This window comes from Giraffa tippelskirchi, chromosome 4, assembly GCF_054371585.1.
Source record: "Giraffa tippelskirchi isolate mGirTip1 chromosome 4, T2T-mGirTip1v1.2.pri, whole genome shotgun sequence".
Lineage (NCBI taxonomy): Eukaryota > Metazoa > Chordata > Mammalia > Artiodactyla > Giraffidae > Giraffa > Giraffa tippelskirchi.
In genome coordinates, this window is record NC_137278.1 from 121,643,484 (window position 1) to 121,669,623 (window position 26,140).

Here is a 26,140-nt window from a genome sequence, read left to right on the forward strand (position 1 = left end):
TGTTCACTGCTTGGTTATGGGATAGAGGGACATCATGATTAATGTTGCTGTTTAGTTGCTAAGTTGTGTCTGACTCTTTTGTAGCCCTCCAGGCTCCTCTGTCCATGGGATTACCCTGGGCAAGAATACTGGTGTGGGTTGCCATATCCTTTTCTAGGGAATCTTCCCGACCCAGGGATCAAACCCGCATCTCCTGCGTCTCCTGCATTGGCAGGAGGGTTCTTTACCACTGAGCCACCAGGGAACCCCTAGGCCTGCTTATATTGTGCCCACTAGGAATGAGGTGCTGGTGCTGTGCTCAGTCTTTCAGTCATGTCCGAATCTTTGTGACCCCATGGGCTGTATAGCCCATCTCTGTCCATGGGATTTCCCAGGCAAGAATACTGGAGAGGGTTGTCATTTCCTTCTCCAGGGGATCTTCCCAATCCAGGGATAGAATCCATGTCTCCTGCATCTCCCAAGTTGACAGGTGGATTCTTTACCACTGAGCCACCTGGGAAGTCCCAAAGTGCTGGTACCCTCCTATAAGAAAACTGTGGTTCTATCATCAGAAGGTGCTGGGTGAACATGGACAACATATCAATATATATACCTTTCTGTCTTGAAACAGTGGTCCCTTGTAGATGCTAAATTATACAATACACAACTAAGAATAAAAATTATCTTAAGGTGAAGAACAAATAAAGCATTAAACTAGTAGTATTAATCTAGATAGTAAACTGACTGAATGATTGAGTCTGGAGAATATCCCTCTGATGTCCACTGGCTGCCATGAATGGTCATCTGATAAACTCTTGGAGGCTCTAAGACGCATCTAATTTGAAAGAAAACATTTGAACAATTATTTTGCTTATCAGTTTTAAAACACTCCGCCTCCCCCATGTGTGGCAGACCTTTGCTGTTTCAGGCTTCTTGGCATTCATTGCATTTTCCTATGGCAGTAATGTCTTAGTTTTCCATTTGTCTCATGAGAAAACAACTTCAACCCTAGCTCTAGGATTTGGCCCTGATCGAGGTCCAGTTCATTCTCCGGACCACAAGGGTTAGGTCCCATAAACCAACCTGGGCTAAAGAAAAACCACAATATGTTTTTCAAGGATTTCTAGAAAAAGAGAATCCTTGTTTTTCTTCAGTGTTTACCTGGAGTGACACTTTCTCTTTGGATGGTATGGGATGTGATGTGAGGCCTGATACTGCTGCAGCTGTTTTGCTGCAATGACGAACATCAAGTTTGAAGTCAAAGTCGATTGACATAAGGAGGAGAGTGAAAACCAAGAGAACGGCAGAGAAATGAAGCTGGGGCAAACTGCACCTGAAACTGTCATTAGTCGTGGACCTAAAATGAGTGAGCCTATGTGTTTGATCATTTATGCTGCTTTGAGTTGGAGCTACTGTTATTTGCATCCTTCAACTACTACCTTACCAGAAAACTTTTGTGAGCTCTTGGGTCCATGAATTACTGGTTGCAAATGCTGGATTATATGATATCTAAAATCATCTCTAGCAAAGACTTTGTGCCATTAGTGGGATTAAAGACAAATGGGAGAAATTATGTTAGATAATTGGACATGCATTCTGCAATGGATTTCAGCCTTATTGTTGAAGCACATTTACTATCTAGCTAGCTATTTTCAATTCAGAAAGAAGAAATTTCATAATATATTTTCCTTTTCATATTCTCTGTGATTGAATATTTGTGGTTCTTACAAGTTTTTGTTTTAATGCATCATCTTTCTGTATAGTTTCACATTTTATTGATAATCTCACTTTCAGTTGTTTTCTTGGGCAACAGGAAATTCCAAAACATGGCAGGTAGTCAATAATTGCATGTTTAATTAGAGTTCTGATTTTATAGATAGTTTATTCCCAAACCAGTGGTTCTTAAACACCACTGCACATCAGCATCACCTGGGTAGTTTTAGGATGTGTGTGTGTGTGTGTGTGTGTGTGCTCAGTTGCTTCAGTCATGTCCGACTCTTTGTGACCCTATGGACTGTAGCCCACCAGGCTCCTCTGTTTGTGGGATTCTCTGGGCAAGAATACTAGAGTGCGTTGCCATGCTCTCCTCCAGGGGATCTTCCTGACCCAGCAATTGAACCCACATCTGTGTTATAAGCAGTCCATTATGCACTGAGCCATTTGGGAAGCACCAGTTTTGGAATAGTTGCACTTAAAAGTTCAGTGTACATCAAAACACGTGGTAGGCTTGTTGAAACAAATATTTCCTGTGCCAAACTCAAGAAGTTTTTGATTCAGCAGTTGTGGGGTGGGGGGGGGACCCACATTTTGCTTTTTTAACTAGTTCCTAGGTAATACTGATGCCACTGATCTGGGGACCATTACTGTAAAAACTGTTCATCCTAGATTATTTAAATCAGAGTCTCCTTAGTGGGAATAATTTTTAAAACTCTCCATACTATTCTGGTGGAGAACCAGGTTGAGAAACAAACAGAGAAGGCAGGCTGGCTTTTGTCTCCTAACTAAGCACTTAAAGAATCCTTTTATTATCCCAATTATGTTTCATATATCAAAGGAAATCCTTGATCCACATACACTAGATCATTAGGAAAAGTTAATAAACTCACATAAAAAAAAAAAAGACAATCACTGGATTTCCCTGGTGGCTCAGTGGTAAAGAATCCGCCTGCCAATGCAGGAGATACAGGTTTGATCCCTGGTCCAGGAAGATCCCATAAGCTGCCGAGTGACTGAGCCCGTGTGCCACAACTATTGAGCCTGTACTCTAGGTCTGGTAGCCACAACTACTGAGCCCACACTTGGCAGCTACTGAAGCCCATGCACCCTAGAGCCTGTGCTCTGCAACAAGAGGAGCCACTGCAATGAGAAGCCCTCGCACTGCAACCAAGAGTAGTCCCTGCTCACCGCAACTAGAGAAAAGTCCCTGCACAGCAACTAAGATCCAGCACAGCCAGAAGTAAATAAAAATAAGAAAAAAAAAAAAAAATCACTAAAGTTGATTTTGAATCACAGGCCAAGTATAAACTATCTCTTGCCCCAAGGGGGAAAAAAAACCCTGTAGATCAGCTCAAAAGAATTATTGCAATCATTTTATCAATCAGAGTCCAACCAGGAAAACAGAAATCATCATGCAGATTAGTAACTGCTGGAGAGCCTCAAGGAGGAGATAATATCAGAGCCTAGTGTTCAGGTTCGGAGAAGGCAATGGCACCCGACTCCAGTACTCTTGCCTGGAAAATCCCATGGATGGAGGAGCCTGGTAGGCTGCAGTCCATGGGGTCTCTAAGAGTCGGACATGATTGAGTGACTTCACTTTCACTTTTCACTTTCATGCACTGGAGAAGGAAATGGCAACCCACTCCAGTATTCTTGCCTGGAGAATCCCAGGGACGGTGGAGCCTGGTGGGCTGCCGTCTATGGGGTCTCAGAGTCGGACACGACTGAAGCGACTTAGCAGCAGCAGTAGCAGCAGTGTTCAGGGTTATCTAAGGGAAGCTGAAACCAAGATGGGCTTTTTAATGGTAACTGGAGTCAAGGAGGAAATATATATGCTGCCAGAGATGATCCCCAAGGCAGAGAGGGAGAAACGACTCTCCTTCTCTCTTCCTTTCCCATCCTCTGTTCAGCATTTCTCAATGAACATCTCATTGACCACATCCTGCAGCAAAACAGCAGTTGACAAAGGAGTCTGGGAAAAACAGCCTGTGGGACAGCCCCTCTGCATGCAGAGTGGAGCAGAAGAGCAGGAGGGGGAGGGGTGAGTCTGAGGACAGTATAGGGACCAACACACTGTTCTTATTTCAGGGATGATTCAATCTCCTACTGATGAAACCATTAGAATGTGCATATCATTTCATTTCTAACAACATTTGGAAAGTGTTAATCTCTCAGTCATGTCTTTGTGACGCTATGGACTATAGCCCGTCAGGCTCCTCTGTCCATGGGACTCTCCAGGCAAGAATACTGAAGTAGGTGGCCATTCCCTTCTCCAGAGGATCTTCCCCACCCAGGGATCGAACCCACATCTCCTGCATTGCAGGCAGATTCTTTACCATCTGAACTACCAGGGAAGCCCTCAAATATGATATATCAGTTCAGTTCAGTCGCTCAGTCGTGTCTGACTCTTTGCGACACCATGAATCTCAGCACGCCAGGCCTCCCTGTCCATCACCAACTCCTGGAGTCTACCCAAACCCATGTCCATCGAGTCGGTGATGCCATCCAACCTTCTCATCCTCTGTCGTCCCCTTCTCCTCCTGCCCCCAATCCTTCCCAGCATTAGGGTCTTTTCCAATGAGTCAACTCTTCACATGAGGTGGCCAAAGTATTGGAGTTTCAGCTTCAACATCAGTTCTTCCAATGAACAACCAGGACTGATCTCCTTTAGTATGGACTGGTTGGATCTTACTCTCAAGAGTTTTCTCCAACACCACAGTTCAAAAGCATCAATTCTTCAGTGCTCAGCTTTCTTCACTGTCCAACTCTCACATCCATACATGACCACTGGAAAAACCATAGCCTTGACTAGATGGACCTTTGTTGGCAAAGTAATGTCTCTGCTTTTATTTTTATTTTTTTTTATTTTTATTTTAATTTTTTTTTGACTTTCTGCACAAAGGTTTCTTTTTATTCATAACATAGGCAAAGTTATTTAAGTCAATAAATTTTTAAGGAATTTTCACACGTCCTGATTCTTTCTACTGCCAGTCACCATAGCTCCTCCAAAGTCATAATCTTCAAGGTACCCTTTCAAAAAGTTCTGCTCAATCCACAGCTGTGATGCCTGTAATCTTCAAGATCCAATTTCCTCAAGCAGTTTAGTATAGGATCCTGGTTAGGGTCAGGAGATGGGATCTGTCTAGTCCTCTAAAGACTTATCAAGTTCAAATCATATTCATTCCTAAGTTACCACACCCTAAAGCTTGACAGAGATCATTGGGATATGCCAATACCTTTGGAAAATCCAAACACTGTATTCCCAAGATAAAAGCCTAAAAAAAGAAGCCCGTCTTTGTTTTATGTCAACATTAAAACTGAGTACTAGGAACAATAACAGCTGGTAATTTAAGAGCTTATTTAACTCTACAGCCCTGGAAGCAATCTTCATGCTTATCGATACACACCCATTTTATGGATCATGTTCCTTCTTATCTGTATCAAAACTCATACTGAACAATGAGTTGTGGGTTGCAAAAGAGGATTTACTTTCGCACTCATCTGTAAGTCTTTGTCCACAAATTAAACAAAAACAAACACAAGTGCTCTGTCTCTGCTTTTAAATATGCTATCGAGGTTGGTCATAACCTTCCTTCCAAGGAGTAAGCATCTTTTAATTTCATGGCTGCAATCACCATCAGCAGTGATTTTGGAGCCCAAAAAAATAAAGTCTGACACTGTTTCCACTGTTTCCCCATCTATTTGCCATGAAGTGATGGGACTAGATGCCATGATCTTAGTTTTCTGAATGCTGAGCTTTAAGCCAACTTTTTCACTCTCCTCTTTCACTTTCATCAAGAGACTCTTTAGTTCTTCACTTTCTGCCATGAGGGTGGTGTCATCTGCATATCTGAGGTTATTGATATTTCTCCCAGGGATCTTGATTCCAGCTTGTGTTTCTTCCAGCCCAGTGTTTCTCATGATGTACTCTGCATATAAGTAAAATAAGCAGAGTGACAATATACAGCCTTGACGTACTCCTTTTCCTACTTGGAACCAGTCTGTTTTTCCATGTCCAGTTCTAACTGTTGCTTCCTGACCTGCATACAGGTTTCTCAAGAGACAGGTCAGATGGTCTGGTATTCCCACCTCTTTCAGAATTTTCCACAATTTATTGTGACCCACACAGTCAAAGGCTTTGGCATAGTCAATAAAGCAGAAATAGATGTTTTTCTGGAACTCTCTTGCTTTTTCAATGATCCAGCAGATGTTGGCAATTTGATCTCTGGTTCCTCTGCCTTTTCTAAAAGCAGCTTGAACATTTATGATATATATATGATATATGATATATATATGATATGTAGTCATATATAAATGTATAGTTTTATTAGCTATTACTAATCATTGACTTCTCAATAAATGCTATGCCTTCTGAGAGGATCAGTTTTAGGAGTTCTTCTAATGGAATTAACTTTTTAATTAGCTTTAGTTAGGTGGATGATCCCATCTGGGGCCTGTGAGTGAATTAGCAGCTACCGCACTGTAAAATTACTGTTCTTTGGCTCACCTAACATTACTTCAAGCTTTGGATCATGCATTATTGAAAAAAAGCGGCTGGAAGTCAAAGTCTACATTTCACCTTTTCCTTTATATTTGGGATTTACCAAATATAATTTTTGGAAGTCAGAAATGAGGCAATTGTGCTTCTGTTGTTTCTTTGCACAAGTTTGTCTGTGAAATGTTTGTTTGTGAAGCATTTGTTTTTCTGCAAGAGGTGTGGTTGTTCCTAACTTCTTGAGTGTTGAGAAGTAGGACACAGAGCATACATTTTGCTCGTGGGGATTGGGGTTAAGACTGTGTGTTCTTGAAATGAACAATTGCCTTTTCCCTATTTTCTAGATTTTTGATAGAGAAACAGCAGTTCCCACACGGGTTCATTGTTGTACCTGGGGATCATTTCTGGAAGCTAAGACTACATCTTGCTCCTCAAACTTTGTGTATACCTATTTCTCTGTATTAGTCATGTTTCTGACTAGATAAGCTGGAGTGGTTCTGCACTCCAGAACTCAATTAACTACTACTAAAATCTAATTAACCACTAAGCACTAAAAATATAAATTTTATGGACTCTGAGGGAGAAGGTGAGGGTGGGACGTTCTGGGAGAATAGCACTGAAACATGTATATTATCATATGTGAAACAGAACACCATTCCATGTTCGATGCATGAGACAAGGGCTCAGGGCCGGGGCAATGGGATGACCCAGAGGGATGGGATGGGGAGGGAGGTGGGTAGGGGGTCCAGGAAGGGGAACACATGTAAACCCATGGCTGATTCATGTCAATGTGTGGCAAAAACTATTACAATATTGTAAAGTAATTAGCCCCCAACTAAAATAAATAATTATAAAAAATATATATATATAAATGGCAATATTTCCTCTGATATCCAGAAACATACTGCCTACTGTAGATCAGTGGAGAAATACCTCCAGAAAGAACGAAGGGATGGAGCCAAAGCAAAAACAACACCCAGTTGTGGATGTGACTGGTCATAGAAGCAAGGTCTGATGCTGTAAAGAGCAATATTGCACAGGAACATGGAATGTTAGGTCCATGAACCAAGGCAAATTGGAAGTGGTCAAACAGGAGATGGCAAGAGGGAACATCGACATTCCAGGAATCAGCAAACTAAAATGGACTGGAATGGGTGAATTTAACTCAGATGACCATTATATCTACTACTGTGGGCAGGAATCCCTTAGAAGAAATGGAGTAGCCATCATGGTCAACAAAAGAGTCTGTAATGCAGTACTTGGATTCAATCTCAAAAATGACAGAATGATCTCTGTTCTGTTCCAAGGCAAACCATTCAATATCACGGTAATCCAAGTCTATGCCCCGACCAGTAATGCTGAAGGTGAGGTTGAACGGTTCTATGAAGACTTACAAGACCTTTTACAACTAACACCAAAAAAGATGTCCTTTTCATTATAGGGGACTGGAATGCAAAAGTAGAAAGTCAAGAAACACCTGGAGTAACAGGCAAATTTGGCCTTGGAGTACAGAATGAAGCAGGCCAAAGGCTAATAGAGTTTTGCCAAGAAAACGCACTGGTCATAGCAAGCACCCTCTTCCAACAATACAAGAGAAGAGATGTCTACACATGGACATCACCAGATGGTCAACACCGAAATCAGAATGATTATATTCTCTGCAGCCAAAGATGGAGAAACTCTATACAATCAGCAAAAACAAGACTGGGAGCTGACTGTGGCTCAGATCATGAACTCCTTATTGCCAAATTCAGACTGAAATTGAAGAAAGGAGGGAAAACCACTAGACCATTCAGGTATGACCTAAATCAAATCCCTTATGATTATACAGTGGAACTAAGAAATAGATTCAAGGACTAGATCTGATAGACAGAGTGCCTGATGAACTATGGACCGAGGTTCCTAACATTGTACAGGAGACAGAGATCAAGACCATCCCCAAGAAAAAGAAATGCAAAAAAGCAAAATGGCTGTCTGAGGAGGTCTTACAAATAGCTGTGAAAAGAAGAGAAGTGAAAAGCAAAGGAGAAAAGGAAAGATATACCCATTTGAATGCAGAGTTCCAAAGAATAGCTAGGAGGGATAAGAAAGCCTTCCTCAGTGAGCAATGCAAAGAAATAGAGGAAAAGAATAGAATGAGAAAGGTTAGAGATCTCTTCAAGAAAATTAGAGATACCAAAGGAACATTTCATGCAAAGATGGGCTCGATAAAGGACAGAAATGCTATGGACCTAAAGAAAGCAGAAGATATTAAGAAGAGGTGGCAAGAATACACAGAAGAACTATACAAAAAAGATCTTCATGATCCAGATAATCACGATGGTGTGATCACTCACCTAGAGCCAGACATCCTGGAGTGTGGAGTCAAGTGGGCCTTAGGAAGCATCACTACAAACAAAGCTAGTGGCGGTGATGGAATTCCAGTTGAGCTATTTCAAATCCTGAAAGATGATGCTGTGAAAGTGCTGCACTCAATATGCCAGCAAATCTGGAAAACTGAGCAGTGGCCAACAGGACTGGAAAAGGTCAGTTTTCATTCCAATCCCAAAGAAAGGCAATGCCAAAAAATGCTCAAACTACTGCACAATTGCACTCATCTCACAAGCTAGTAGAGTAATGCTCAAAATTCTCCAAGCCAGGCTTCAGCAATATGTGAACCGTGAAATTCCAGATGTTCAAGCTGGTTTTAGAAAACGCAGAGGAACCAGAGATCATATTGCCAACATCTGCTGGATCATCGAAAAAGCAAGAGAGTTCCAGAAAAAATCTATTTCTGCTTTATTGACTATGCCAAAGCCTTTGACTGTGTGGATCACAATAAATTGTGGAAAATTCTGAAAGAGATGGGAATACCAGACTACCTGAACTGCCTCTTGAGAAATCTGTATGCAGTTCAGGAAGCAACAGTTAGAACTGGACATGGAACAACACACTGGTTCCAAATAGGACAAGGAGTACACCAAGGCTATATATTGTCACCCTGCTTATTTAACTTATATGCAGAGTACATCATGAGAAACGCTGGGCTGGAAGAAGCACAAGCTGGAATCAAGATCCCTGGGAGAAATGTCAATAACCTCAGATATGCAGATGACACCACCCTCATGGCAGAAAGTGAAGAAGAGCTAAAGAACCTCTTGATGAAAGTGAAAGAGGAGAGTGAAAATGTTGGCTTAAAGCTCAGCATTCAGAAAACTAATATCATGGCATCTGGTCCCATCACTTCATGGCAAATAGATGGGGAAACAGTGGATTCAGTGTCAGACTTTATTTTTTTGGGCTCCAAAATCACTGCTAATGGTGACTGCAGCCATGAAATTAAAAGATGCTTACTCCTTGGAAGGAAATTTATGACCAACCTAGATAGCATATTTAAAAGCAGAGACATTACTTTGTCAACAAAGGTCCATCTAGTCAAGGCTATGGTTTTTCCAGTAGTCATGTATGGATGTGAGAGTTGGAGTATAAAGAAAGCTGAGCACTGAAGAATTGATGTTTTTGAACTGTGGTGTTGGAGAAGACTCTTGAGAGTCCCTTGAACTGCAAGGAGATCAAGGAGATCAAGAAGAGATCAGTCCTAAATATTCATCAGAAGGACTGATGTTGAAGTTGAATCTCCAATACTTTGGCCACCTAATGCGAAGAGCTGACTCATTTGAAAAGACCTTGATGCTGGGAAAGATTGAGGGCAGGAGGAGAAGGGGATGACAGAGGATGAGATGGTTGGTTGGCATCACCTACTCAATGGACATGAGTTTGGGTAAACTCTGGGAGTTGATGATGGACTGGAAGGCCTGGCGTGCTGCAGTTCATGAGGTCGCAAAGAGTTGGACATCACTGAGCAACTGAACTGAACTCCATAATTATTAAAAACCCTGTCCTAGAAGGTGGCAAGAACATGAAGTGAGTACAAGATTCTGACCTGCTAAATTTGCTCATGGGTTTTAGTTTATGCTATTTTAAAATTTTAATTGTTTATTTTTTATCAAAGTTATACACACACACACAAACACACACATACACATACACACACACACACATATACGTATGGTTTAAAAAGCCATTTTTTTTACTAGACTTATAGCACAAAACAGTTGTTACCTGTGTCTACATTTCTGCACCGAGATTCTTACTTTTCATTGATGTTATAGCAATTTGTTCTATTTAGGTTTTATTTCAAAATAGCAAGCCTATCTTGAGTTTTGCAATTATTTTTTGACTTACTTTTATGAAAGGTGAAAACTTAACTTCTTCCTTCTTACCTCACCAAAAAACACCTTCATACATTTCCTTTCTCATCATTTTGTTATACAGATATTGAAGTTTTATTAAGGTCTTTTGTATTTATATTATATGACTATGTCAACATTATTTACAATGTAGTATATAAGTCTCAGATTTCTTTTCTCATATATTAAAAAAATTTCCCCTGAGGTAATAAATATTATCTTACCTTTTGTTTTGCTTAGTTTTTGCTTAGTTTTCTACATACCTTTTTGTTAATTTATCCCAAAATTCTCTGCCAGAAGTATAAATTTTCCTCAAGATACTAAAACCTATCCGATTACTTTTACATTTCTTTACTTCTTTTATTCCCCTTGTCTCTCCCTGAGACATCTTTTCTTGAGCCCACACACCTTGTGCTCTGGACCAGAACAGGCCTGCTGCATGGCTGTGATATCTGTATCTCTCATTTACATTTGATCCTTAATTTCCTGTGTCGTACATTTTCAGTTTTCTTAATTTATTTCCCCATTTTGGTGGAACACTTCCTATAATAGCTTTCCAAGGTCTGGAGAAGACTCTTGAGAGTCCCTTGGATAGCAAGGAGATCAAACCAGTCAATCCTAAAGGAAATCAGTCTTGAATATTCATTGGAAAGACTGATGCTGAAGTTAAAGCTCCAATACTTTGGCCACCTGATGAAAGAGCTGACTCATTGGAAAAGACCCTGATGCTGGGAAAGATTGAGGGCAGAAGGAGAAGGGGGCGACACAGAATGAGATAGCTGGATGGCATTACTGACTCAATGAACATGAGTTTGAGCAAACTCTGGGAGATAGTGAAGGACAGGGAAGCCTAGTGTGCAGCAGTCCATGGGGTCACAAAGAATCAGACATGACCGAGTGACTGAACTATAACAATGGTAAGCATATTTAGGAGTACCTCACATTTCTTTGTTCTATATTTTCATCTGAGAGATAGTTTAGCTGGCTGTCAAATTCTAATATAACATTTAGTTAATAGATTTTTTACTTAATTCCTTGTATTCAGTGTGACATTCCAGTTCTCAGAGGTGCCTGGTGTTCTCCCAAACTAGAGGTCTTCTAATTATCCTCTCTAGAGAGTAAAACTCTAGTCCTCTTTTAGACTCAGAGAGGGTTGGTTTTGTGTATGCTTAAAGTTGGGGAGAAAATATAGTCTTTATGTAGATTTTCAATTCTTGTTTCAACCCCACCTATATCCATTCTGTTAGGTATCTGTAGTTCCTTCCTTTGTCCCTCCCTTCTTCTTTCCTTCCTTCCTTTCTATTGCAAAATGAGAATTTTCTGCTTCTAATGTTCCTTTTGCATTTGTTAGCTAGAATTCTTCTATAAAGACCTTTTCTTCATCAATGTTAAGCTATCCAAAAATACACCTTGTATAGGAAGTGCAGGAAAATGGGAAATCAATCGTTCCTCAAGCATTTTCTATCTTTTCCTTCTAGCTGAGATTTCTGCATGAACTTTGGTTAATCTTAGAATTTATAGTTTGCAAGAAAATAATTCACTTTGCCAAGATTTTACAAACTACTAGTACAGAATTGTATATTGTATACTATAGATCAAAAATCCTCTATGATTATAATATATCCTTTGCATTCTAACTTTGTCCATTTGTGTACTTTATATTCATGAGAAATTAATTTTATTTTTCAAAGAATTTTAAATTTATCATTAATTTATTTTGTCTTATTTCTGTTTTAATATCTTGAATTTAATGATTACTTTTTATTCTTTTACTGAATAATAAATTATATAGTAATATACTTGCCTCTATGTGTCATTTTGAGAATTATTTTATAAATTCAGGTATGATTTTTCATTATTTATTAACAGACTATTTTTTTTTGTTTTTTTAAATAAATGTATTTATTTTAGTGGGGGCTAATTACTTTACAATATTGTAGTGGTTTTTGCCATACATTGACATGAATCAGCCATGGGTTTACATGTGTTCCCCATCCTGAACCCCCCTCCCACCTCCCTCCCCATCCCATCCCTCTGGGTCATCCCATTGCCCCAGCCCTGAGCATTTGTCTCATGCATCGAACTTGGAATGGTGTTCTGTTTCACATATGATAATATACATGTTTCAATGCTATTCTCTCAGAATGTCCCACCCTCACCTTCTCCCTCAGAGTCCATAAGACTGTTCTATGCATCTGTGTCTCTTATTCTGTCTCACATATAGGGTTATCGTTACCATCTTTCAAATTTCATGTATATGCATTAATATACTGTATTGGTGTTTTTCTTTCTGGCTTACTTCACTCTGTATAATGGGCTCCAGTTTCACCCATCTCAATAGAACTGATTCAAATGTATTCTTTTTAATGGCTGAGTAATATTCCATTGTGTATATGTACCACAGCTTTCTTATCCATTCATCTGCTGATGGACATCTAGGTTGCTTCCATGTCCTGGCTATTGTAAACAGTGCTGCGATGAACATTGGGGTACGTGTGTCTTTTTCAATTCTAACAGACTATTTTTTAAATTGTGGGTTAATTCTTAGTCTAATCATTTCTTTTTAAATAAGAAAACTTTAAAACAATCTAAATGGTGATAGTTTCGAAAAAGTAGATTTTATAAAATAGATAAAGTAGCAAATAAAGTCAGAGAAATTCTGAGAGATTTTTATGGATTCTGTCAAGAATTTTGTCTATGTAGCTTTGTCGTGCATTATAAAAAGTTCTGATAAAACAGAATGACTAAGAAAACAAACAATATCCTGCATAAATACTGTTGGCACTTAGGGGTATTTAATACATGAATATATTATAATTTATTTAACTACATCTTTGTAGTGAATATTTAGGTTAATAGGTATTTGGGTTTTATAAATAGTAATACTGTGAATATCTTTGGATATGTATTTGTCACTTGCCCAACATTTTTAGTATAAAAACATGGATAATTGGTTATCAGTATAGTTTCTATTAATAATTATCTGGTATTTGCTTTTACTTTTATGTGATAGTGATTATAATAATTGTTTCAGTAATCCCATTTTTAATTGGATTTAATGCTCCTTGCTCTCCTTCACCATCTGTTTCTTTAATGAGGTTTCTCTATTTTCTTATTTTCCTCTGTGTTGTTGTTCAGTTGCTCAGTCATGTCCGACGCTTTGCAACCCCATGGGCTGCAGCACTCCAGGCTTCGCTGACCTTCATGATCTCCTGGAGTTTGTTCAAACTCATGTCCGTTGAGTCGATGATGCTATCCAACCATCTCATCTTTTCTCTCCCTCTTCTCCTCTGTGTTAGCTCCACATATGAATCTTTGACTGATACAAACTTTGCCTTGCAAAACTTTAGAAATATCGCACTGCTGTCTTAAGATACATAATACTGCAGAGAACTCTGAAGCCAGAATTCTTTTATTCCACATAAAATTTTATTTCTACATGAATATTTACAGGGATTTATTTGTCTTTTTAATAAAAATTTGCTATGATGTGTTTTGTTATAGATCTCTTTTCATTATTTTTATAGTACAAAGCAAATCCTTTAAATTTGAAAATTTAGGTCTTCTTCATTTCAGTCAGTAAACTTTTCTTTATTATATTTTCAATTTTGATTTTGCTCTTTTGGTTCAGGGTTCTTCAATAATACTAACTTATCCATTTATTAAACTTCTGTTCTCTGGATTTTATTATCTTCACTTTTACTTTCACTTTTGTAATTTTTTTCATTTTTGGAAAAGACTTCTAAATTTTGACCTTAGTCACTAATCCAATATCTTTTTTGTCTCAGTTTTGCTAATTAGTAAGTTTTACTATAGCCTTCTATTTTAATTCAGTCTTTTCATTTATTATATCATTTAAATGCTACCTGATTCCAATTCTGTTTTTACTTTTTTTTTTTATTAAGCTACCCATTTTGAATTCTATTCCTAATTCAAAGGTTTCTTATCTTCTATTATCTTACTGAAAACATTGAGAAACTTTCTTTTTCTTGTATTGTGGTAAGGATTTCCCTTGTGCCAAAGAAATTGTCATAAGTCACTTACTGTTGGGGAGTAGATTAATGTTTATAAGTGCCAGACTATTTAAATGCTGCAGATTGGCTGGATTTAGATGGATTCTATGCCACTCAAAATATCTGGTGATATTTTGGACCTAGGGAGTAAAAGTAAAACTAGTCCCCACGTTAACTAACAGATTTGGTTATTTAGTCCTTATTTTCATACTTGTTCATAGTATCTTACTTGTTAAATCTATGATTACAAGCATGTAGTATATCTTTTGTCATCACCACCTCTCCCTTCTTTTCCTACACACACACACACACACACACACACGCACGCACACACACACGCACACACTCCACACTTACTTTTGTGTTTTGAGAGTCTCATTATCCAAATAAAGGAAGATAATAATGAGAGCCAAATTGGAGTATAGCATCCTTTCTGCTTCCAAAGATTATTTTTGTCCTTACCGAGCTCCCTTGCCTGGTGTTCTGGCTAGTACTGACCCTTCATCTTCAATCTGCATGATATACAGTGAAGGATAAAAGAAAGCTCTTTCTCTATTCTTTCATGTTGTCAATTTTTGTCCATGGGATTACCCAGGCAAGAATACTGGAGTGGGTAGCCATTTCCTTCTCCAGGGGATCTTCCCAACCCTGGGATCAAACCCGCTTCTCCTGCATTGCAGGCAGATTCTTTACCATCTAAGCCACCAGGGAAGGCCCTCTCTATTTAAAGTGACTGTTATTGTGTTTTACAATTCACCTCCCTTGTTCTTGCAGTTAATGGAATTTTCTCTGTTTCTGGTGGTAGGATGATTGCTAACTTTAGTTTTTGTTGTCATCAATTTTTGTCTTTCCTTTGCCTTCATAGGTATTTTAGCAATCTGTTTGGATCATCTGCAGCCTGGACTGCTAATCAAGTGCTAATATTTGAAATATATTCTTGAATTACAGTTTTAAACATTGGTATATAGGTCACATCCTAGCATCTCTTAGTCACTTATCTGAATATCACCCTGATAAACTGAGTTCCTGTCTTAGCAAACAGGAAGACCAGCATCATCTATTCTGGTGGCATAGTTTTATTGTTATTCAGGACCAGAATAAGAACTAACTGAAATTGGTGGCTAATTTACAGAAAGTACAATTTCATGTCAACTGTGACAAAATTAGAATCATGCTTTTTAAACAACTATTCTTCAGGATTCAATTTGATCAGGCTAACTATTCAACAGGTCGGTTCTTACAGTTATCAAAGATATGTCTGTAACAAATTCATCTTTACTGGGCAAAAAGGATTTAATGTCACTCAAAATTGTATTTGACAGGAAACAAGATACTTAATAAATGTTTAGATCAGCTATATACTCATATCTACCTTGAAATTCCAGGTTTGTATTATCTCTACTGTGATATATGATGAGCTGTTGGCCTTAGCCAAGTATTCATTGAGATACTCAACATGATGAAATGTTGCTTCTGTAGAAAATTTTAGCTCTATAAAGTTCCGGTAAGAAATGGAGTAGTTGGCACTGTCCCCAAGTGAGACTACAAACTGTTTTGGCAGTTTGTACTACAAACTTTTCTGGCAGACTCCTTCTCTGAATTTGTTTGGGAAGGTTGAACACATGTAGAAGGAATTTGCTTTATGGGAGTACATCGGTTATATATTGCTGCATAACAAGCTACCCCAACAGTTAGCAGCTTTAAACAAAAACAATTTATTGAGCTCACAACTCTATAGGCTAGTAATCTGGGTTAGGCTCAGCTAGGTAGTTATTTCGATCTCTGTGGAGATTGCTCGTTTGTCTACAGTCAGGTGTCGGCAGGTCAACTGAGGGTTGGTTGGCCTCAGATGACCTCACTCATAGGTCCAGCAGATGGTTCACTGTCAGGTTGGACAATGGAGGACACCTGGGTCCCTTGTCTCTTGCATCCAGTGGGACAGGCCAGGCTTATTCACATGGAAATACAGAGGGTTCCGGATAAGAGGAAGAAAGCAAGCAAGCTCTCCTGAGGCCCAGACTAGGAGCTGGGAGAATGCTGCTTCTGCAGCATTCTACTGGCCAAAGCAACAGACAGTGTGAAGAACCCAATCATACCTCTTAAGGAGAGGATCTGCTAATTCACATGGCAAAGGGGTATGGATACAGAGAGGAGTGGATATCGTGATGATAATATTTTTGCAAGCTATCAGAGAATTATATCTAGTATGAGGTGGCTTGATAGATCAATAAGTGTATTAGTTTCATATGGCTGCTGTAACAAATTATCACAAACTCAATTACTTAAAAACAACGTATATTTACTCTTGTTCAGTTCTGGAAGTCAGACATCTGCAATCAGTTCACTAGCTGAATCAAGGTATTAGCAGTCATCTAAAATTAGATAAGACAATGTCATCTTTGTCATGGGCAAATTTGGCACTAACAGAATATGGGCATTCTAGAACACTTATTTTCCATATATTCCACATTTATTCATTCATTTCACAGCATTATGAGCACCCAAAGGGCCAGACAATACTATGCTAATCTAGGTTCTAGAGATATACCAGTGAATAAGACTTTACATTTTAAGTTGTTCTGTCTAGTATGGCAGCCAACAGCCCCATGAAGCTATTGAACATTTGAATGTGGCTACTGAGAACCTGAAATGTGGCTCATTTGAATTTCAGTGTGTTGCCAATATAAAATAAACCCTGAATTTTGAATACTTAGCATGAAAAAAGAATGTTAAATATTTCTTTAATTTTTTATTGGTTGCTATTGAAATGGTAATATTTGAGATATACTGAGTTAAAGAAAATATATTACTAAAATTAATAAAATTTCTTTATATATATATTTTGGTGTGACAACTAGACAGTTTAAACTTACAAGTATGATTCACAGTATATTTCTATTAGCACAATTCTAGAGGTTATGAGAAGAGAATAAATGAAATACCAATAAACAGACTGAAAATAAAATCTAGTGATGCATTAGAGAGTATCTGAGTAGGCTTCTCTAGATTGCATGGTCAAGGAGGAACTAGTTTGACTTCTGCTGGGATCTGGTTACATGAAAGCATCAATCATGAAAAGAGTTTTTGGAAATATTTTCTAGGTAGAGGGTTTTTTTTCCAAGTGTAAACCCCTAATGTGGGGAAGAAGTTTGGTCGGTAAGAGGCATTTTATTTCTTTATAAAAATTCACTGAGGAAAGAGGATAAAAGAGTTAGATAACATTGCAAAGACAGGAGTGGCATAATCCATTTTAAAGACAACAGACTCAAGAATTTTGAGTCTTGAGGTCAAACTCATGAATTTTGTTATTCAATTGCTTTTGAATTCTTGAATGAGATCATTAATATTTGAAGGAGAAAAAAATGTAAGGGGAATATCACCAATGTTGCTGTGTGAACTGGGCAAGTTATTCACTTGTTTGCCTCAGTTTTCTCATCTGTAAAATGGGAATGGTAATAATTGTACTAACCACAAAAGTTTTTGTGAAGATTAAATGAGATTGCATGTACACACCTTCTAAATGATTCATGCCGGCTATGACCAGATTTGATTCCATATAAAGTTATAGCATCAGAGATATGGGTATATATTACTTGAATTACTTATAGAAATGCTTTTATAGGAATATAATGAAATATGTTCTCAGTTTCATTGATGGTAACGCTATGTATAATATTTTTGTTTTTTCTATTAGACCACATTTGCCTAACAGTTTATTAAACATTCCTTGTATGAGTCCATGTGAAAAGTTTCTGAGAATATAGTACAAAGAAAATGTGTCTCCTGATGAATTAGAATATATCATTTTAGACAATAAGAACTAAAAAAGAGGTTTAAAAAGCAAAAAAGAAGAAAGAATCTTATTATTTTCTCCCTTTCATATTGTATTGGCTGACAAGATTCTCAGTTATTTCTATGTGGTTTTGGGTTAGTGTGGGCTTATGAGATTTATGATATAATTACTTTTCATAGGCCAAATATATTGTTAATAGACTTTCTTTCATTACTCTAATAGTTTATGACATGTGCATTTTATTACATATTACCTTAAATCATTTTAAAATAATTTAAGTCTAAATTAAATAAAATATATAAAACATTGCTTCTATGAGAAAATGCATTCCAAGTTTCACAGAACCAAGTTATAAAAGAATGTTTGGAACATGGCCCATTTACAAGTTCAGGAGTTCCTCATATATTTGTGGGATATTCTAAAATATCTTATTAGATGTTTTCCCTAAAAGATACATTTCCTAAAAAAAAGAAGCAAAATTTAAGATCCTATTTTTTGGATGATACATGTTAAGTTTCAAAATAAAGAAGCTATGTGAATTTATCTTTGTGTAAAAATTATTTTTTAAAGATTTTTTTTGATGTGGAGTATTTTTAAAGCCTTATTGAATTTGTTACAATATTGCTTCTGTTTCATGTTTTGGTTTTTTGGCCACGGGGCATGTGGGATCTTAGCTTCCTGGCCAGTGATCAAACTTGCAGCCCCTACATCAGAAGAGGATGTTTTAACCACTGGACTGCCAGGGACGTCCCTGGATAAAAATTATTATTTGTTGAAGATAAATAAACTCAACATAACATTTTTTTAAATCTAAGGACATCTTTTCCAGAATTCATTCATTCATTCATTCAGTAGGTGTTAACAAAGGCCTATCTTGTACTAGGGCTATAAATATAGAGATCACTATGGCTGTGAGATGCCAGATAATGAAAGGCCTTGTTTGGTAGACATACTACAGAGTTAAAATTTCATCCTTGAGGTAATGTGGAATCACTGAAGCATTTTAGGCCCAAAAATGACATGATCAGATTTGGTTTTTAGAATGGCCTTTGACAGCTTGTTTTAGAGACGAATTGAGTGTTGATGGGGAAATGGGGCAAGTGAGTAGGTGGATCATACACAGGTGGACCAAATAAAAAGCTTTTTCATAACAACCAGGAGAAATATTTTAAGAGCGGCAGGGAGCATGGGAAAAATGGGCCAAATACAAGAAATATTTAAAGTAGAATTGAAAGGATTTGGCAGAATAATCTGGAATGACTGAAGTTTCCAATGTGGATAGATAATACCGATATTCATGGGGACAGGGAGTTAATGATGTGAACACTGGTGGGATTTAATACAATGCAACCGATTTAGGGCATGCTGAAATTGCAGGATAGCTGAAGTGTTTGTGGATTTATTGATGGAGACCAAGATTTGGAAGACATTAAATCAATACTCATTGAAGGCATAGGAGTATATAAGATTTCCTAAAAGAGTATGTAGACGAAAAAGACTGTTAACAATGGAGCCGTGGGGAATAATAGCATTTAAGAGAGAGATGCTTTCAGTGAGAATGGGTAAATAGGGGAAATCCAGGGAATATGGTCTTCAAAGGAAAGAGTTTTAAGAATGGAGTTTATAATGTCAAATGCCAGAGAGAGGTCAAATAAGAACAGGGATAAGAAGAATACTTTTGAAATTGAAATTAGTATATGGTATCAGAAACTGGCAAGAAAAAGTTTAGCAGAATAGAGGGCATGAAAACCGAGTCACAGTATGAAAAATGAATGAGAAATGAAGAACTGGAGACAATGGGTTTAGACTTTAGTTTCTGAATGGAAGGAAAGAATACAGTAGTTATAGGGGGATAGCAGGATGAGCCAGGATTGTTTTAATATTGGGACTGATGGCTATAATTTTACATTGAGTAAACCTACAAGTGAAGAGGGGGAATTTGGTGGCAAAAAGGTCCCTAGGGTGTGGGGGGATGGAATTCAGAGTGCAGGTGGAGGAGAGGTACTTTTCATTTTAATTTTGCTGAAACTTTATACAGTTCCACAACAATAGGGTAACTTATATGTGTCCTTCATCAATTAGTAATCTTCATTTATAACCAATGGGAACTTCAAGAAATGATTCATTTTCATTACGCTCTCAAAAAAGAATAATATCTACAGTCATGGCCCTCATAAAGTCTCCAGAGTTCCATTTTCCCTCTACTCATTCTTCAGATTTTATGTCCCATCAGGACTTGTTCTCCATTAATTCAACCAAAATTACATTTTGTGTCACGGATATGATGATGAATGAATGCCGTGCTGGCTCCTGAGACCCTACAGATGCACACAGGCCCGAGCTAGGAGTTACTCTCAAGGTGCTTGTGATTGCTGCTGGCAATAGCAACATGACCGTAACATGCTGATGACAATGATACGGTCCTCTGCTTGTGTGTCCGTTTAGTATCATAGTGACAAAAGAAAGTATCCACTTCTACTTTGCACATGCTATTAGAAGTTCCACAAAACAGTCCTGTAGAATTCCTCTTCTGAAAAGAAAATGAAGTAGTACTAGTAAAGCACAAATCAATTCTTCACACAAAAGTGCTTTCAAGGGCATCAGTTTTTTTCTGCTATTAATTAGATATCCTGAGGATAAGGATATTGTCTAATATAATCCTTTCAAGGTAGGCTACACTGGGAAATACAGTGTTTAGGATTCACAGGAATTGGAATCAACTAGCAATCAGCTGTGCAATTTACTAGCTGAGAGACCATGAGCACACCATTTAATGACATCTAGAAGATGAAGGTAAGACCTGTCCTGCCCATCCGCCTACTTCTTTATCTATCTATCTATCTATCTATCTATCTATCTATCTGTCTGTCTGTCTGTCTACCTACCTATCTATCTCCATTATCTATTGATAGCAATCCAATAAATGTAAAGATTCTTTGTAACTTAAAAACTCTGGGCCCATTGTTTGGAAGGGTTCATGCCTAAACTTTTTCATTTAGGAAAGAGAATAACTTCCCAGTTTTTCCTAAACAAATTTGAGCTGGGTTTCTGTCCTTTGTAACAGAAAGAATCCTGACTTATGTAGTCATCTCCTACAGAATTCAGGCACCTGCATTATCCGACAGTTCATCTGAATCAGATGAAAAGCAGCAAGGGCGCACAATGAAACCAACACAAATAGAATGCCTTCTGGGGGCAAGCCCAGAGGCAGGCGCTACCCTGCAGGACCATCTCTTAAAAGTGCAAGGGTGGCAGTGGGCACTGACCATACATGTGTGATACTGGCTGGGAAGATGAGAACAGGACTGTAACCATATCCTTTATGCATATACTCAGACTGAATCTCTGATTGAGGAAGGACCAGATCTTCTGGATCCTATGGGAACACTGGTCTGTTCTTGTTATTGGTAGAAAGAAATTCTCTTCACATTTTTAAAGTTTAAGATTATTCTTTGAGGAAATAAACATGTGTATCAACTTGTAAAGTTAGGAATTTTGGTTGATTTAGGGGAGCAGAATAGAAGTTGGAAGAAAATGCAATCAGGTTTCCTTGTAGTAAATTAGCAGTAACAATCTTGTTCAGCGGTCAGTTGAGAAGGAACCATCCATGAGGGATGGATCTCTTAAGAAACTAAATACCTTTGCTACTCAGGTTACTATTTCAGGGGACATTAATGATTGACAGTACAAGTAGAATGATCTGAGTTATCCATCCTCTGTAATTAAAGTTTTCTTTTGCCTTCTCTTGATTTCTGTGCCTTGATACATATTGGTCAACTTTACCTTGTCTACATTTATGGGTTTGGGAATTGGGAATAATATCAACAGCTTCTGTATTTTGAAAGAGCCTAGATCCTAGATATTAAGTCATAGGGCATTAACTTTTGCTAAGCTCCCGGCAAAACAAACTCACATAGATGCTTAATGAACAACAGGCTTTGCCCTGAGCTTCTTGGTCCCATAAGAAAACTTTCCACCCTCATATCCATCGAGTAAGATGTACTTTAATCAACCTACCCTTACCAATGTTGCTTCCTACTTTTGGAAGCTTCATCTCTTTCCACATCACTTAAATAAGAAAATATAAATATTTACAAAGAAAATACAATTTCCCCATGAAAAATGGTTTATATTGAATTAAATGACGATTATGCATGAATATGTTAGGACTTGCTGCCTGTCTTTTTTCAGACATGCCTACTTTTTTTTTAATGCCTAGCCTAGTTTCATGGTTCATATAAATAATATTTACCAAGCAGCTACAGCCTTTAGATAGCTGTGTGCTTTAATCCTTCTGTCAGCTTCACCTCTGCAAGTTCTGTCTTATGTTCAACAGAGAGTGGGGCTGTTTTGATCAGCTTATCTCACGTGAGTATGGACAGGAGGGGTGGTTAAGAGTGAAGACTCTGAAATCGTACAGAGCAGGATCCAGATGCAAGCTCTGCTTTATTCTGATTTTTGAACCTGGGCAAGTGGCTTCAACCCTTTAAGCCTCCATTTCTTCATCTGTAAAATGAGGATTACTCGAACCTCCTCGCTGTTGTAAGATTAAAGAAGTTAATATAGGCAAATAGTTTAGCTGGGTGCCTTCCACAGAGTAATCACAGATGACTATTACTGTTATCATTTGTGGCTTTTTCAGAAAATAATGGGATTTTGTCTCTAGGTTAAATCAGTGGTTCTCAACTGTGAGATGGTTTGGCTCCCTATAACCTGCCCCCACCTGGGAACATTTGGTGATGTCTGTGGACATTTTTGGGCTTCTCAGGTGGTTCAGTCAGCCAGCAAAGAATCTGCCTGCAATGCAGGAGACTCAGGAGATGTGGGTTTGATCCCTGGGCTGAGATAATCCCCTGGGGAAGGGTATGGCAACCCACTTCAGTATTCTTGCCTGGAGAACCCATAGAGAGAGGAGTCTGGTGGGCTATAGTCTGCAGGGTCACAAAGAGTCAGACATGACTGAAGTGACTGAGCACGTATGTGTTTTTGGTTGTCTCACCTCATAAGGGTCGAGTGGGGAGGGAGGCTGCCATTGACATCTAGGGCTAGACGTAGTGCGATGTTTGGTTTCCAAACATTCTACAATGCACAGGTAATCCCCACCCCTCACCTTCCACCTTTCAGCAAAGAATTATCTGGTTCATAATATCAACAGTGCTGGGGGGTTGAGAACCCTGAAGTAAATGGAAAGGAATCCTTCCATAGATGAGTCATGAATAAATCTTAATCTTGAAACCAGTCTACCAAGAACTGTTTGTTGCTCTCTTGCTCCAGGTATAATATCATCCCCTTCCAGCAGTGGAGCTTTTTACAGTTTACACACATATTACACATATTACATCTTCACACATATTAATCTATTAACTCTGACAAAAACCCTAAAAAACCCAAGCAGGACTGGAATTAACCATCCACTTCCTTCTTTTTTTTTTCTTTTGCAGATGAGGAGTTAGGCTGAGAGGTTGACTTTCTCACAAAAGCACAGATGGTAATTAAACCCAGATGCTCTGAGTTTCAAATACAGAGCTTCTGCCCCTCTCACATGCCCAGCATTGCATTTCTGTGGGGAAAGCAGGAGACATTTTAGACACAGTTCCTCCTCTAAGATTCTTACTCAATTGTTAAAGAGATTTACACCCATGAACACTTATTTATACCTACTGGGCTATAATTGGTGCACATTCCCATCCTATCCCCATCCTTCAGTAGAGAACATTGCAATACAGCTAACCTGAAACCAGAGTGTTTTCTTCTTCCTGAGTCTTAGAGGGCTCTTTTGCAACATAAATGTAGTTACTTGTCTGCGAAACAAGGGTGCTACCCTTCTTTACAATCTGTACTTTTATAGCATATGCCATCATGTTCCTTTTTCCCCAGCAGTCCTCCTACATAGCCCAGATGGTGCCTGGCTTGCTCCTGGAAACTTCTGATTGCCTCTGTTTCTTTTTCATACTCATCCTCTCCTGAGCATGAGAAGCTGAGGTTTATTCGTACACATCCAACTTGATGCCCAGATGTTAGAATATTCCAAATGCAACCAGTTTTGACATGTTAACTTAGTTCTCAGCTCAGCAGCTATCAGCATGTTAGCACCTGCAGATTATTTCATGAGGTTCTGGAAAGCCCTGATTTTTAATTCAGATTTTATGAAAGTCATAGGAATTTATTTTTGAAAAATGACAAATGTAATGCCTAGTCACTGCATAGCTGCTGGATATCTCTAAAGAACAATGTATTTTTTCTTTGCACATGTTGTGTTTATGCTGTCAAATTAGCATGATTATTTTGACAAATGAGTAAAACTGATTCTAGCTGACAGTCACAGAGAAGTTTTAATACCTAAGCTATTAAAAAAGGAGCTCAAACACCAGGTAATAATCCTTACTGCTGAGGGAATAAACAATTTGTGCTTAATTTAGTGCATAGTTATTATCAGAAAGTTATCAAAAGATGCTTAGAAAACTTTTTATGAGGAGTTCTTTGATGATGATAATAAAATTTGTCCATGCATTTCTTATTCAAATATGTGTAGCCATTATCAACACAAACATTAGCGAATATTACATCAGTATATGACACTTTGACAGATAATATATAAAGTTTAGAGCTACTTGTACCCAAACAAGGAGGTTTTTGTTTGTTCCTATGTTTATTTTACTTGGGAAAATATACCTTAATTAAAATCATTGAACGTTCAGCGTTGCTTCAGACATTTTTAAGATAAATGACTGGAAAAGATACAGAACCTCCAAGCCTGTCTTTCTTCCTGCCTAAGGACACACAGGGAAGTGAAGTGTAAAACACAATCCTTCTTGATTTATTTTTACTTGAGTGACTTTGGAGGTTACTCAGAACTTACATGCTCCATAAAAGACAGAACTGAAAGTGTACAAGATGCAACTCAAGTGGAAACTACCAGCTATAAATATTTTCCAGACTCTGTCCCTGACTCTTGTGGGGGGCTATTAAGTCACTGTTAGAGCTAATCACATAAATACATGCTAAGTTATGCCAATGCTAAAGGATACACATGATACTTCTCTCTGAGCAGTCCTTCCTTATGTCACTCCCCTGATCAGAGCCCTTCTATTGCTTCCCATTAAAGCTTTAAAGGCTTTAATCCCTAACATGTCATATAGACATCTTTCTAGATCTGGTCTCTGATTAGCTCTCCAGTCTCAGTTGACACCACCAAAACAGGCAGGAGCATGCAGGAAACTGCTAGCAGTTGACTTATCAAATACTTGTGGAGTGCCTGCTCAGTCATAGGCATAGGCCTTGGCACAGCTGGTCATCATCAGAGTGTGAAGAAGGAAGCAGGGGATGGGGGGAACGCAGCACTGGGCAGGGCTCTAGACACCAGTTCTAGAGGCCTTGTGTGTCAGGATAAGGATCTTGAACTTAATTTTCTTGGTGATAGGTAGTCCCTAAAAGCCAGGCTTCAACAGTATGTGAACTGTGAACTTCCAGATGTTCAAGCTGGATTTAGAAAAGACAGAGGAACCAGAGGTCAAATTGCCAACATCTGTTGGATCATCAAAAAAGCAAGAGAGTTCCAGAAAAACATCTACTTCTGCTTTATTGACTATGCCAAAGCCTTTGACTGTGTGGACCACAACAAACTCTGGAAAATTCTTAAAGAGATGGGAATACCAGACCACCTGAACTGCCTCTTGACAAATCTGTATGCAAGTCAGGAAGCAACAATTAGAACTGGACATGGAACAACAGACTGGTTTCAAACAGGGAAAGGAGTACATCAAGGCTGTATATTGTCACCCTGCTTGTTTAACTTATACGCAGAGTACATCATACAAAATGCCAGGCTGGATGAAGCACAAGCTGGAATCAAGATTGCCGGGAGAAATATCAATAATGTCAGATATGCAGATGACATCATCTTTATGGCAGAAAG

The 26,140-nt window shown here is 38.3% G+C and overlaps 1 non-coding gene across 1 annotated transcript; it reads right to left on the minus strand.

Annotated features, from left to right (window-relative positions):
- Positions 1–5,115: 5,115 nt before the first annotated feature.
- LOC145504115 (small nucleolar RNA SNORA40) lies at positions 5,116–5,242 on the minus strand. Its single transcript, XR_014052097.1, has one exon. It is a non-coding gene; the product is annotated as a small nucleolar RNA SNORA40 (small nucleolar RNA).
- Positions 5,243–26,140: the final 20,898 nt, after the last annotated feature.